Source organism: Dipteris shenzhenensis, chromosome 27 (assembly GCF_047967505.1).
Source record: "Dipteris shenzhenensis isolate YYH24624 ecotype China chromosome 27, Dip_SZ_1.0, whole genome shotgun sequence".
NCBI classification, from domain to species: Eukaryota; Viridiplantae; Streptophyta; class Polypodiopsida; order Gleicheniales; family Dipteridaceae; genus Dipteris; species Dipteris shenzhenensis.
The window spans coordinates 10,009,962-10,022,973 of record NC_141622.1 but is presented as its reverse complement, the minus strand read 5'-3'; positions in this window follow the sequence as shown (position 1 = coordinate 10,022,973).

The following is a 13,012-nucleotide window of genomic DNA, read 5'->3' as shown; positions in this document are numbered from 1 at the left end:
TATCATGTCATTGTTGATAGTGATGTTTGTCTTCCACACGGGCTGCAATACACATCAAGAGATTATATAGCATTATCTTTTGGGCCTTTGTTTCTTTCAAAGTTATATACACTATCACAAGGTTGTCATTAACAAATTATGAGCCCATAATTAATCCTAATGTATTGACTTAACATAGGTTGTATAACTTATTAGCACATCACGGATTTTCTAATGCTTGATAGTAGTACGAACTAATAGATGTTTGAATAAGGAAAGATAGTCATGGTCTAGCTCTGATGGCAAGTCCAATATAAAAAGCATACAGAGGCATAAGTGTGTGTGCGTGCATGCGTGTGTGTGTGTGTGTGTGTGCACCCAACCGTCTACCTGCACAATCACAAACCCACACCCTATGAGGGTCACCATGTCCCCTCATAGGGGGGGGATCATGGTGCCCACCTTTAGAACTGAATGACATCCGAACAAGCCTGATCAGATCAAGAGTGTTTATCAATGCTTCAGGAACAACTAATTATGAGAAAGTCAATTATAATCTCAATTGTTTATAAAATTTTGATTTGATACTTTATCAAAGTAGAATTTATAAAAAATTTATTAGATCCTGAGTCTTGATCAAAGTGCCAGGGAAATCACCCCTGAGAAAATTACATATGTAATCTTTTTGAGTCTCTGGCTATTGCATCCATTATCAGAAAAGTATCTAAACAATTTATGGATGAAATACCTAGCCTGCTTAGGATTGTTACAAAAGTAAAGGATAGGCATAATTTGAGAGCATATACCCATATAACATAGCTTTGATGGTCTATTGATGTCCACTTTGAAGAATCTCTATACTTTAAATGGGAAGGAATCCTTCTTATTATATTTGAGGATGATGAATGTCCCATTATGTACAGATGTGATAATTATCTTTGTGCTAAGGAATTTAGCACTAGTACCAATTATGCACCCATTCTCTAACACAAAATGTTGTGATGTCAACAATAATCTCTACAAATCTAGAGGGTAAATACAATAATCACCATGGGAGCAGAACCTCATCGGGTTAGGTATATTGATCATGCAAAGGTCATCAATATATCTAAAGGGATATTGAAACCATTTTAGAATATCCCATCTACCTTCTCTAGCAAGATTAATGCATAATTTGTACTCAAAGTAGAATAGGTATAGATTACACCAAATAGGTGAGCACAATAAGCCCATAGGAATTCCCATCTTTTGCCTCCATGTCATGTTGTCTATTTGTATGTACATGTTCGATATAAGCCATGAATTAATTTTAATGGCAGCTTCCATATCATAGTTTAGCTCAAGTCCATGTGTCATGGTCCAACTTCCTTCGATGGGAGAATGGGGCATCTTTTGAAAAGAGATGAATTCGAAGCTACTATCCCTGAATGCCATAGTGATTATTTCCCTAATGATGTTAACTAGACCATTTTCACCTTCTAGAGGAATGTTTTCATAGCATTGTGCTATGTCAGTGAAAAAAATACTGAATATTTTGTCAAGAAGATTTAGAGTGTAGTTGTAAAGTGATTCAATTCCCCGCCAACAAGAGCATTTAACACCACTTCTAAGAAAGAGCTCATGCTGAGTTTTAGCACATTTCTTTTTAAGTTGTGAGATGCATGTTTTTGGTAAGCATGTATTGATAAGTCCGATTTCATCATATGTGCATCTAGCAGCATTGGTAATGCATGAAAAAATGCTCTTTAAGATTACTTAAATTTTTCTCAAAAGTGTTTATCACTCCATATATCCTTCATAAACCTCTTATGGTTGGGTAACTTTTTGTATTATTTCCATAGCCAATCATACAAGTATTTTCTAAAAATTGGTAAAGTGGCATGTAGGGATATACCAAGTATGTGGCACAATTTTTTCCAGGCTTGTTCAAGAGACTTATGTGGGCATCTTGTACACAAGGTCTTTTAACTGGTATGTGGTTTAACCCCTTTATGAGCTCACGTCTTAACAGTTCATAATCAATAATGCTTTAAATCACAAGTGACTACAAGACCCCATTTACTATCGATAAATCTTTCAAATTTGTGGCACGAGCATTGTACTTCGGCATTATTACAGAAGGTTTCCTTTGGAGAATACACATATCCCATCAAATTTTTGTGGAGTTTTCACGTAAACAAGATTTCATCAAAGATAGTATTATCCACCATTACTTTGCATAGTTCAAAGGCATTTAGAAAAAAGTCTCTCAAAATTACACCTTCTAGTAGTGGGTTATCAAAAAGCACATGGATGAACTGTGAAAAGTTATTTTCTCTCATATTTTCCAACACCTTTCTTCTGTGAGTTGAAAAATAGATCCATCTGTGAACCTGTATCAAAAAAGAATCCTTTAAGTAGGATCCCCTTCCTCTATAATAGATATTTTTGAAGAGCTTTTACTTCCCTCATCATTATCGTATCTTGTGTTGCCATGTCTTCAGTTGTCCATCATGAATGATCCACCAGGGGAGAAATCCAAAGTATCATGTCTTCTCCTGACATCATTGCTCCTAGTAAATCCATAGGTATTAACTGAACATTGCCCTCTACCTCTTCCCATGGGGGCAGTAGCCTCCTCTTCTAGGTATGTTACCCCATCTTCCACCACGTGTTGAGTTTCCAGCACCTCTAGAACTTCTAGGTTGCCTTTCATCCATAACTCCGGCCCATTTTGGGTTAAGAGACCTGACCAAAAAGTTAATCCCTTTGCCATTAAGTCCTTGAAATGGATCAGCATCTGGATTATCTACTGTAGCTTTTACACCTTCATTGACCAACTCCCGGTAGGAGGAAAAAATCATAGCTTGCTTAACAGAGAACTGAAGAAAAGATGAGCACCACTGTATGAAGGCATACATTTTGATTCTAAGGGTATTGCCATGCATAAATATGTGTATATGATTTAGTATGTACCATATAGCATGGTCAAACCACATTACCTTGTTTGGGCATTGTAACCCTACATTGACATAGTTGCATTTTAAGTAAGGTCGCATATAATTCCAAACATCTAATACCTTTTCTGCAGGTAGTAAAGTTTTATGGGTGCAAAAGATCCCTTGCTTTGATGTGCAAAAAGATTCTTCCAACTCATTTAGAGAAAAGAGTTCTGATAAGATAATGTTATCAATATGTTCCTATATTTTTTTTTAATAGTATCAGCATTCTCAGTGATCCCTACCAAAACTACCCACATTTCAAAAGTAATAGGTGATGTAATGCTCAAGTCACTGAGTGACCATAACTTATGGTCAACCTGGTGTGAGAATGTCCCTTCTAGTATTCTTCTTGGGATGAGGGGATTAACTAAAATATCCTTGACATTCATAGCCAAAGTGTCTAATGCAGGAAAGTCCTATGTAATGACATTTCTCTCTTCTTGAGATAATGTATCAAATGGAATAAGAGAGTGTGATTTTGTGGAAAAAGGTGTAACAGTGGTGTTGTGTTTTCTTCCTCCACTACTATCCAAAAGATACTCCACATTGTGGTAGCAGTAAAAATATTTGATCACCCCATCAGCCTTTCTTTTATACTCCTCGTATTGTGACTCATCATTGGAAATTATCCTTCCAATAATTTTTTATAGCTTTTGAATAGTGGAAAGGGCATTGTCAGAGGATTTTGCAAAAAGTTCCCAAATGCAGCACCAATCAGAAATACTTAGTTGGATCAACTGTAGCTGTTGGCTTTCCGGATCAGTAGAAAGTAGACTACTATCCTGTTGTTGGATGAATTTATGGATTTCCTTGTTGGAAATTATGAATAAAAATCCTTGAATTCCAATGGAAGGAGCAGGAAGGGGGTCAATGTATCCCATTTTTAGCAAATCACCATGCCAGGCATAGTCCTATTTAATTAGGACAAGAAAAAGATTCGATCAATGCTATGGAGGGTAGTAAACAAGGATCTCCCTCCCTTCTCCATCCCCCCAACTATGTGTGTGCATTTCAAGACAAATATTATCCATTTTAGTCTTTTCAATCAAGATAGTATGTGACAAGACAAGACAATTTGTTCATGGAGGGATTAAATTTACAAAATTATAAATACCGAATGATATTGAAAGAGCTCCACTCACTTGCATCCATCCACAACAAGGACAAGTTAGAACAAGAATCCTTATTTGTGGGACTGCAGGCTTCGAAGCATAGCTCCACTTGTTATTGATGTCACAACATCATAAGCCATTTACAATGGTAAATCATATCGACCTTGGATGGTGGTGCATCCTATGGCACCTTCATATTTGAGTCACAAGTATCCAAATGCTGGTGTAGGTAGTCTACTCTCTCAAAACTACCAATTTTCAAAAATCCCTATGTAAGGGGTCATAAGAGACTTCACATCACATTTTATGGAGTAACCTCTCCCAAGTAAATTTGCTAACTTGCCAATATATTGAAAAGAAAATTATGATCACCACCATATGGGATTATATTCCTACATGGAAATTGTAGTTGTCTTTCCTAAGATGCCTCTTTTGCTAAGGTAGTTGTTCCCTTAACTTTATATACAACAAAGTCAACATGACAAGGACTTGTCCAATTCATTCATACTTAATATCACACACATATATCATCTGACATTAAAACCATGATAGTAAAAGTTTCCTCTATCCATCATAATCCATACCCACCGTTGTTAGCATCTTTTTTGCTTCATCTCTTGATGCGGGCATGGTATTTGGTGCAGGCAACATCTTCTAGAGCAACCTATGACAAAGACACTATCCAAATGATGATTCTCAAAACAAACAATATCCAAATAATGAGTCAAATTAATGCAAGGGCTAACCTCATTAAGGCCGAGACACTTGTATCCGACCACCCATATTGTACTTGTAGATTCAAGATTGAGAGACAAGCACGTAGTTTAGACATCCTAGCACCCTCGTACAATTGTGTTGATTGCAACTCTTGCATTTTGACCTCAGGCTTTCGTTTTTAAAGTCCATTGATACATGTATTTGAGCATAATTTCATATATATAATTGACGACATTTGGCACCCATCCTCAATATAGGTGGTTTTTCATCCGGATCGTTGTGATCCAAGATGGTGGTACGTGATCCAAGTTGCACCACAAAGTAAGCAAATTTTTGAAGATCGAGATGTGGATGTGGAGATGCCACTACCAATGCCGGATCCAATTGATGAATCTAGCAAAGAAGATGTAGATCACCATATGAGCCAAGAGGAAGATGCGCATAATGACATCGCACGGGAGGAGGATGGAGATCACGATATTGACGAAGAAGACAACAATCATCAAGATCAATCACCACACTTAAGCTTTATTGAAGAAGATGATCAAATACTTTTAGGTGAACGTACGATGCTAGAGTACGATGATGATATAGGAGATCAACTCGGTATAGAGTTGGAGATAGACTTGCTTGGTGCCTTAGACTTGGCTCAAGATGAAACAGTTGATGTAAATGCTCTTATTTGATTTTTCTCATCTCAAACTTGGACATGAATATATGAGCTTCAAAGGCTTGATGTACATGCTCTCATTTTTTTATTCTCTATGAGCTCAAACATGTATGAAAATTTAAAAACATTTGTCATTGGAAAAAACTAACTTTTAAGGCCTTTTAAAAAAAAAAACCTCTTTGTAAAAACGTCGCTATCATATTTTATATCAGTGTCGCTATATAGCGACTTTTGAAAGTCGCTATATAACGACTTTTGTAAAAGTTGCTATATAGCGACTTTTAGCAACAATCGCTATATAACGACGATTTAGGAAACCCGCTTTTCATACCCACGATTAACACTAAGCGGGCACTAAACATCGGTATGTAAACGTCCAATAGGATCCGTGTGTAGTAGTGTTTGTAATTATCCTTCATAGGCTCCCATCAAGAGATTATATATCAATGTCATTGTTGATAGTGATTTTTGTCTTCCACACGAGCTGCAATACACATCAAGAGATTATATATTAATGTCTTTTGGGCCTTTGTTCCTTTCAAAGTTATATACATTATCACAAGTTTGTCATTAACAAATTATGAGCCCGTAATTAATCCTAATGTATTGATTTAACATAGGTTGTATAACCTATTAGCATATCACGGATTTTCTAATGCTTGATAGCAATATGAGCTAATAGATGATTGAATAAGGAAAGATAGTCATGGTCTAGCTCTGATGGCAAGTTCAATATAAAAAGCATACACAAGCATAACTCTGTGTGTGTGTGTGTGTGAGAGAGAGAGAGAGGGGGGGTGGGGGGTAAGCAAAGAGTAAGAGAGAGAAATCTATATGAGAGAGAGAGATAGAGAAAGAAGTATAGAAAGGGGTTTATATATGTATATATAACTTATTTATTTATATAAACACACACACATTTATATATTTATATTTAATTAAATAAATAAGTCTGAGAGAGAGAGAGAGAGTAGGCACCCACAATGAGGTTTATATATATATGTATATATATATATAGAGAGAGAGAGAGAAACTGAGATAGAAATCGAGTGAGAGAGAGAGAGAGAGAGAAAGATAGAGAGACATAGGGAGGGAGAAGTAGAGAGAGAGAGAGGGAGAGTAAGAGAGAGAGAGAGGGAGACTAGATATATATATATATAGAGAGAGAGAGAGAGAGAGAGAGGGAGAGGGAGAAGTAGAGAGAGACAAAGAGGGAGAGTAGAGAGAGTGTGTGCACGTGCACATACGCACCCGTGTGTGCGCATGTGTGTGTGTGTGTGTGTGTGAGTGAGCGAGAGAGAGAGAGAGAGAGAGAGAGAGAGAGAGAGAGTATGTGTGTGTGTGTGTGTGTGTGTTACCTATCATATCATATCAAGGGATCTACTTCTCCATCAGCCCACATCCTCAGTCCACAAATCAAAACGCCCTGGAAACCAGTGCTTTTACAAGATAATGTTTATACTACAGTTAATGCTTAAGGGTGCAGTGAAGAGAGACACCACACAATCAGAACTTCAAATGATTACTCCGGCTACATTAAAAGTTGAGAATCCCAAAGAGCAGTTTTTTATCAGTTACTCTAATGGGTAAAAACCATATGATAGTATAGATACATTTTTGTAAGTGTGCATAACAGGGCAGAGAACAATATATCTCATCATGGGTTCCCCAAGTGTGCTCCTCAAGGTTACCAACATCCTTTCTCACAGTATCATGCTCAAGACTTTAATTGCAAATCCGACGGAGAAGTATGCCAACTCACCTAGCACCATCACAACTGTTGCAACCTCTGCAAGCATGGTGAGGAGAAAGGCTACAAGACCACGCAATGCTGTGGCCTCTTGTGTCTTCCACAACACCAGAAATGCATTGGATGAGTGGATCCTTGCACCTATAGCTTAAATGACTAGATAGTGATGAAAGGATTAGCCAAAGGTCCACATAAGCTTCCCAAGAGCAAGAGAGGTGACATCTTGCATGACTGGAAGGGTGCATGTTGAAGTTCAAGTTTGGGAAGAAAGGATGGCTCGCAAAAGTCAACATGTTTACATGGGAAAAGATATGTCGATTCCTCCATCATTCAATCAATCTAGGATACCATCACACTGTGAGCCTTTCTATCTATGTATCTTTTTCACCTGTAAGTGTAATGAGTCCATTTGGAAATTTTGTGTTTGGTGTCTAAGAGCTCTTATTCATGGTGGCAGATGTCTTCCCTTCGGACCTCGAGGAGTGGGAACCAATTGAATCATTCATAGGCAGGTTGTGGGGGTTAAAGGTCATTGTGCCTTAACCCCGGTTATGTACAATACTCAAACACATATATAAATGAATGAAAAAGAAGATTAGGGTGGTTCTGCACCCACCAAAACTTGTGTGGCTCTCTGTCTCTCTCTCCCGGTCTCTCTCCCTCTTCCGTTCTTGCTTCCGTTGAGAGCACTCTCAACTGGTATAGTTGAGAGTGCTCTCAACGGAAGCAAGAACGGAAGAGGGAGAGAGAGACAGAGAGCCACACAAGTTTTGGTGGGTGCAAAACCACCCTAATCTTCTTTTTCATTCATTTATATATGTGTTTGAGTATTGTACATAACCGGGGTTAAGGCACAGTGACCTTTAACCCCCACAACCTCCCACTTAAAGGACAATGTGCCTTTAAGGGAGAACAACTAGTGAGCATACTATCCAATGCCCATCAATACACGACAATACTCAAACCGCTGACTAGGTAGACTCTTCGTTAGCATATCTACAGGGTTATCATCTGTATGAACCTTGACAAGCTCTATGCGCTTGTCCTCAAGTACCTCCCTGATGAAATGGTACCTGACCTCAATGTGTTTGGTCTTTGCATGAAAGACCGGATTCTGTGCTAGCTGAATAGCACTCATGGAATCACTATGCAATGTCGGTACACCTGTATGAATCCCCAAATCTCCCACTAGCCGATCAAGCCATATAGCCTCCTTGCAACCCTCTGTGGCTGCAACATACTCAGCCTCTATGGTAGACAAAGCCACGCACTTCTGTGCACGAGACATCCATGACACTGCACCACCTGCATAGGTGAACACATAACCAGAAGTGGATCTCCTACTATCCACATGCCCTGCATAGTTTGAATCTGTGTACCCAAGTACATGCATGTCTCCTTTACCAAAGCAAATGCACATCTCCTTGGTACCCTTCATGTACCTCATGATGCACTTAACTGCCTCCCAATGCCTCTTTCCTGGATTAGCCATATACCAGCTAACAACTCCCACTGCAAATGCAATGTCTGGTCTAGTAGCTATCATAGCATACATAAGACTCCCAACTGCTGATGCATAAGGGACCTTGGCCATCATGGCCCTTTCCTCATCTGATTTGGGACTATCTGTATGACTCAGTTTCACATATGGAGGCAATGGAGTACTCACTGCCTTCCCCCCCTCCATATTGAAATGTTGCAATACTTTTGTAACATACTCTTTTTGTGAAAGCCAAAGGAGTTTCCTACTCTGATCATGCGTGATGCGCATACCAAGAATATGACCTGCAAGTCCCAAATCCTTCATATCAGAGGCCTCATGCAACTTGGCCTTTAATGCATCTAGCTCATAAGTATTCTTGCTAGCCAATAGCATATCATCCACATATAGTGCCAGGATTACCAGGCTATTATCCTTAGCCCTTTTAGCGTAGAGGCAGTGATCAATTTCACTCCTTCTAAAACCTTGGGACCAAATGAAAGCATCAAACTTCTGATACCATTCTCTAGGTGTTTGCTTAAGACCATAGAGACTCTTTTTCAGCTTGCAAACTAAATGCTCTTTGCCCTTTTCTTCAAAGCCTTCCGGCTGCACCATGTAAATTTCCTCATGCAAATCCCCATGCAAGAAAGCTGTCTTGACATCCATTTGCATAAGCTCCATATCCTCTGATGCCACTAGTCTAAGCATGCATCTAAGTGTGGTCATCTTCACAACCGGAGAGAATATCTCATCAAAGTCCACACCCTTCTCTTGCTTGAACCCTTTAGCAACCAAACGGGCCTTGTACCTAGGCACATCATCACCTGTGACCTTCATTTTGTAGACCCAATTACATGGCAATGCTTTCTTTCCATGTGGCAAAGAAACCAAGTCCCAAGTCTTATTCTTCATAAGTGAACTCATCTCTGATTGCATAGCATCTCTGATTGCATAGCATACTCCCACTTGCATTGATCCTCATGCATCATAGCCTCTTTGTAGCAAGAAGGCTCCCTGCAATCAGTAAGCATCACATAGTCTACCCCTGGAACAAACCTATCAGGCGGTCTAGACACTCTAGATGATCTTCTCAAGGGCATTTCAGCTTGCTGTCCCACTTGCATATCAGCCACATTTGGCTCATCATTTCCACCATTAGATGATCCATCATCTACCCTTGATTGTATACCTGTGGGTGTACTTGGTGGTACCATTTCTTGCACATTTGGTGCATGGACAGCTTGCTGTCTATCAACATATGCAGGTGGATTCACATCCTGGAAAGTGATTTTCCTCATTTCCACATCCCTCATGGGTGCCTTATGCATCTTCTTCTCATTGAAGACTACATCATGGCTACGTATGATCTTCTTTGCTTCTGGATCCCAGAGACGATATCCCATCTCTCCACTTTCACCATAACCTAGAAAGATGCATTTCCTAGACTTAGGATCTAGCTTCTTTCGAAGCTCTTTTGGCACATGTGCATATGCCTCACACCCAAATATACGCAAATGAGAGTAAGAGGGCTTCTTGCCACTCCATGCCTCTTCAGGAATACCACCATCCAAACTCTTACTAGGTGATCTATTGATCACATGCACTGCAGTCTTCATTGCCTCAGCCCAAAAACCACCCGAAAGACTTGCATTGGAAAGCATGCATTGCAACCTTTCTTGAATGGTACGGTTCATCTTTTCTGCAACTGGATTTTGCTCTGGAGTATGAGGGGATGTGAGCTCCCTCTTAATCCCACGTGTATCACAGAAATGCTGAAAGTCATGAGAGAGATACTCTCCACCATTGTCACTCCGTAGGCATTTAAGCGTTCTACCTGACTGATTCTCAACCAAGGCCAGCCATTTCTGAAATACCTGGAACACATCACTCTTCCGAGCTATAGCATAAGCCCACACTTTCCTAGTTGCATCATCAATTAATGTCACATAGTATTCAGCCCTGCCTAATGACCGTGTAGGCATGGGACCACATACGTCTGAATGCACCAAATCAAGCATTTCAAACTCTTTCTTTCCCCTTCTTTTATGGGCTGATTTAGTCTGCTTCCCATAGAGACAATGCTCACAAAATTCAAAATCAGAGAAACTCAAATGCGGTACATAACCCAAACGGCATAAGAGTTTCATTCCATTCTGGCTCATGTGCCCCAACCTGCAATGCCACAAAGAAGTGCTTGGCTGCTCGGTTATTGCAACAACATGATCAAATACCCATGATACATGTAAGGGATACAAAGTCCCACACTTGGCACCCCTAGCCAAAAGCATAGAGCCCTTTTGAATTTTCCAACTCTGAAAGCCAAAAGTGGTGTGAAAACCAGCATCATCTAGCTAACCCACTGAAATAAGACTCTTGGTCAGCTTAGGCACATGTCTCACATGTTTCAAAACAAATGCAGACCCATTTGCAAAAGAAAACTTTATGTCACCTGCTCCCACTATGTCACATGCATAGTCATTTCCAAGATGCACACAACCTGTCTTTCCACTGTCATAAGTGGAGAACCATTCCCTATGGGGAGTAACATGGAACGAAGCACCAGAATCCAAAATCCAATCCTGGGAATATGCATCGTCTGAAGTGGTAATCAACTCTTTAGATAAGCTAGACATGAAGAGAATGTCATTGTCACTATCATATGTGACTGCATTGATCTCTTCGATCTTCACTTTTCCTTTGTCCTCCCTTGGACTCTCTTCCTTTTGATTTGCACCCCAATTTGCATTCTTTTTCTTATCCTTTTGCTCTCTTTTCAGCTTGTAGCAATCCTTTTTCATATGGCCCTTCTTGCCACAATGGTAACACTCAATGTTCTGTGCCCTGGATTTGCTACGAGACTTCCCTCTTTCTTGGGACTTCCCCCTGAACTGTGATCTGCCCCTTTGCACATTTAAGGCTGCATCCTGCTTGTTGCCATCCATAGACTTCCGTCTAATCTCCTCGGCCAATAAGCTACCCACAACATCATCAAATTTTAGTACTCCACCAGGTGCAGAGTTACTGACAGCTGTACGGAAGGTATCCCATGAGGATGGCAATGAACAGAGGTAGTTCATGTACTTGCAGATGAACTGTGGATCATTGACAGTGGTGCATCATGCCACATGACCAGTCGGAAGGATTGGTATACCTCTCTACAGCCGGTAGGGAATGACATCCTGGTAGCAGTCAGCAATGATGCAAAAAGTTCAGCAAAAGCAAAAGGTAGGATTGCTCTCAAGTCAGATGGAGTTGTAAAACAGTTGTCCGATGTTCTTTATGTGCCAGATATAAAGAGGAACTTCTTGTCCGTTTCCACGATCATGGATCAGGACCTTAAGAGAGAGAATTTAGAGAGAGAGAGAGAGAGAGAGACATAGAGAGGGAAAGAATGACAAATCCTAGCGGCCAAGATCTTTGCATGTTGCAACATACCTATATCCTTCTTTGTGAAGAGCCAACTCATGCTTCCTTCATCACTAGATCATGCAAGCACAGATCTTTCTCCATCTTCTTCAATGCCTCTCCCTTGTCCCTTACTCCCTCTCCCATCCTCCCCTTTCAAATGATCTCCTACCACTAGGACCACTCCTTGCCGAAACCCCCTTCATTTCCCCCACTTTTAACAACCTCTCTGACCCCTCTTGCTCCCTTGCTTCCCATGAGGGAGAGCATGTGGTTGCAGCTCACCCACCATCCTTGTGTGTGTGTTTAGGAAGAAGCATGGACTAGGCTATGTGTCTTCAATAGCCTAAAATGCTCTACTCCTAGAAGGCCACCCCATAGTAGGTTTCCATCGCTCTAAGAATGGTTCAATGTCTAAAGAGATAATTTCATCGATTCCCCCACCATCAATATCTATGTGGCTATTTCAACAATAGATGTAGATTGACCCATTCGACCATTTGTTCGTTAGTTTCATTCAGTTAGGACTATGCCAATGGAAAGTGTCTATGAAAGCCTGGCTTTTGTTGTCAAGCATGGTCCATTTATTTATTGGTAGTTTGCATGGCCCTTTGAATGATAGCTATCCAGCCTTTTGAATCATAATCACATTAGTTCCTCTCTTAATTGCACTAATCCTTGAGTGGCTTTGGCTATTGTCATTTACAAGAAAGTATATGCTAATAACATGAGGATGATGAGCTGCACTTTGACTCCCCACCACAAAATGTTTTTTTGAGAACTTGGGACATGGTGGGTTAGGTGAAGTTTATGTAGCTGTCCTTTATAAGGGACCAGAGTGGTGGTGAAGTAGTGAGGAGTTGAGGGGAGGCAAAATTCCAATGGGCTTACACACCCTTGAGATGCCCACTACTT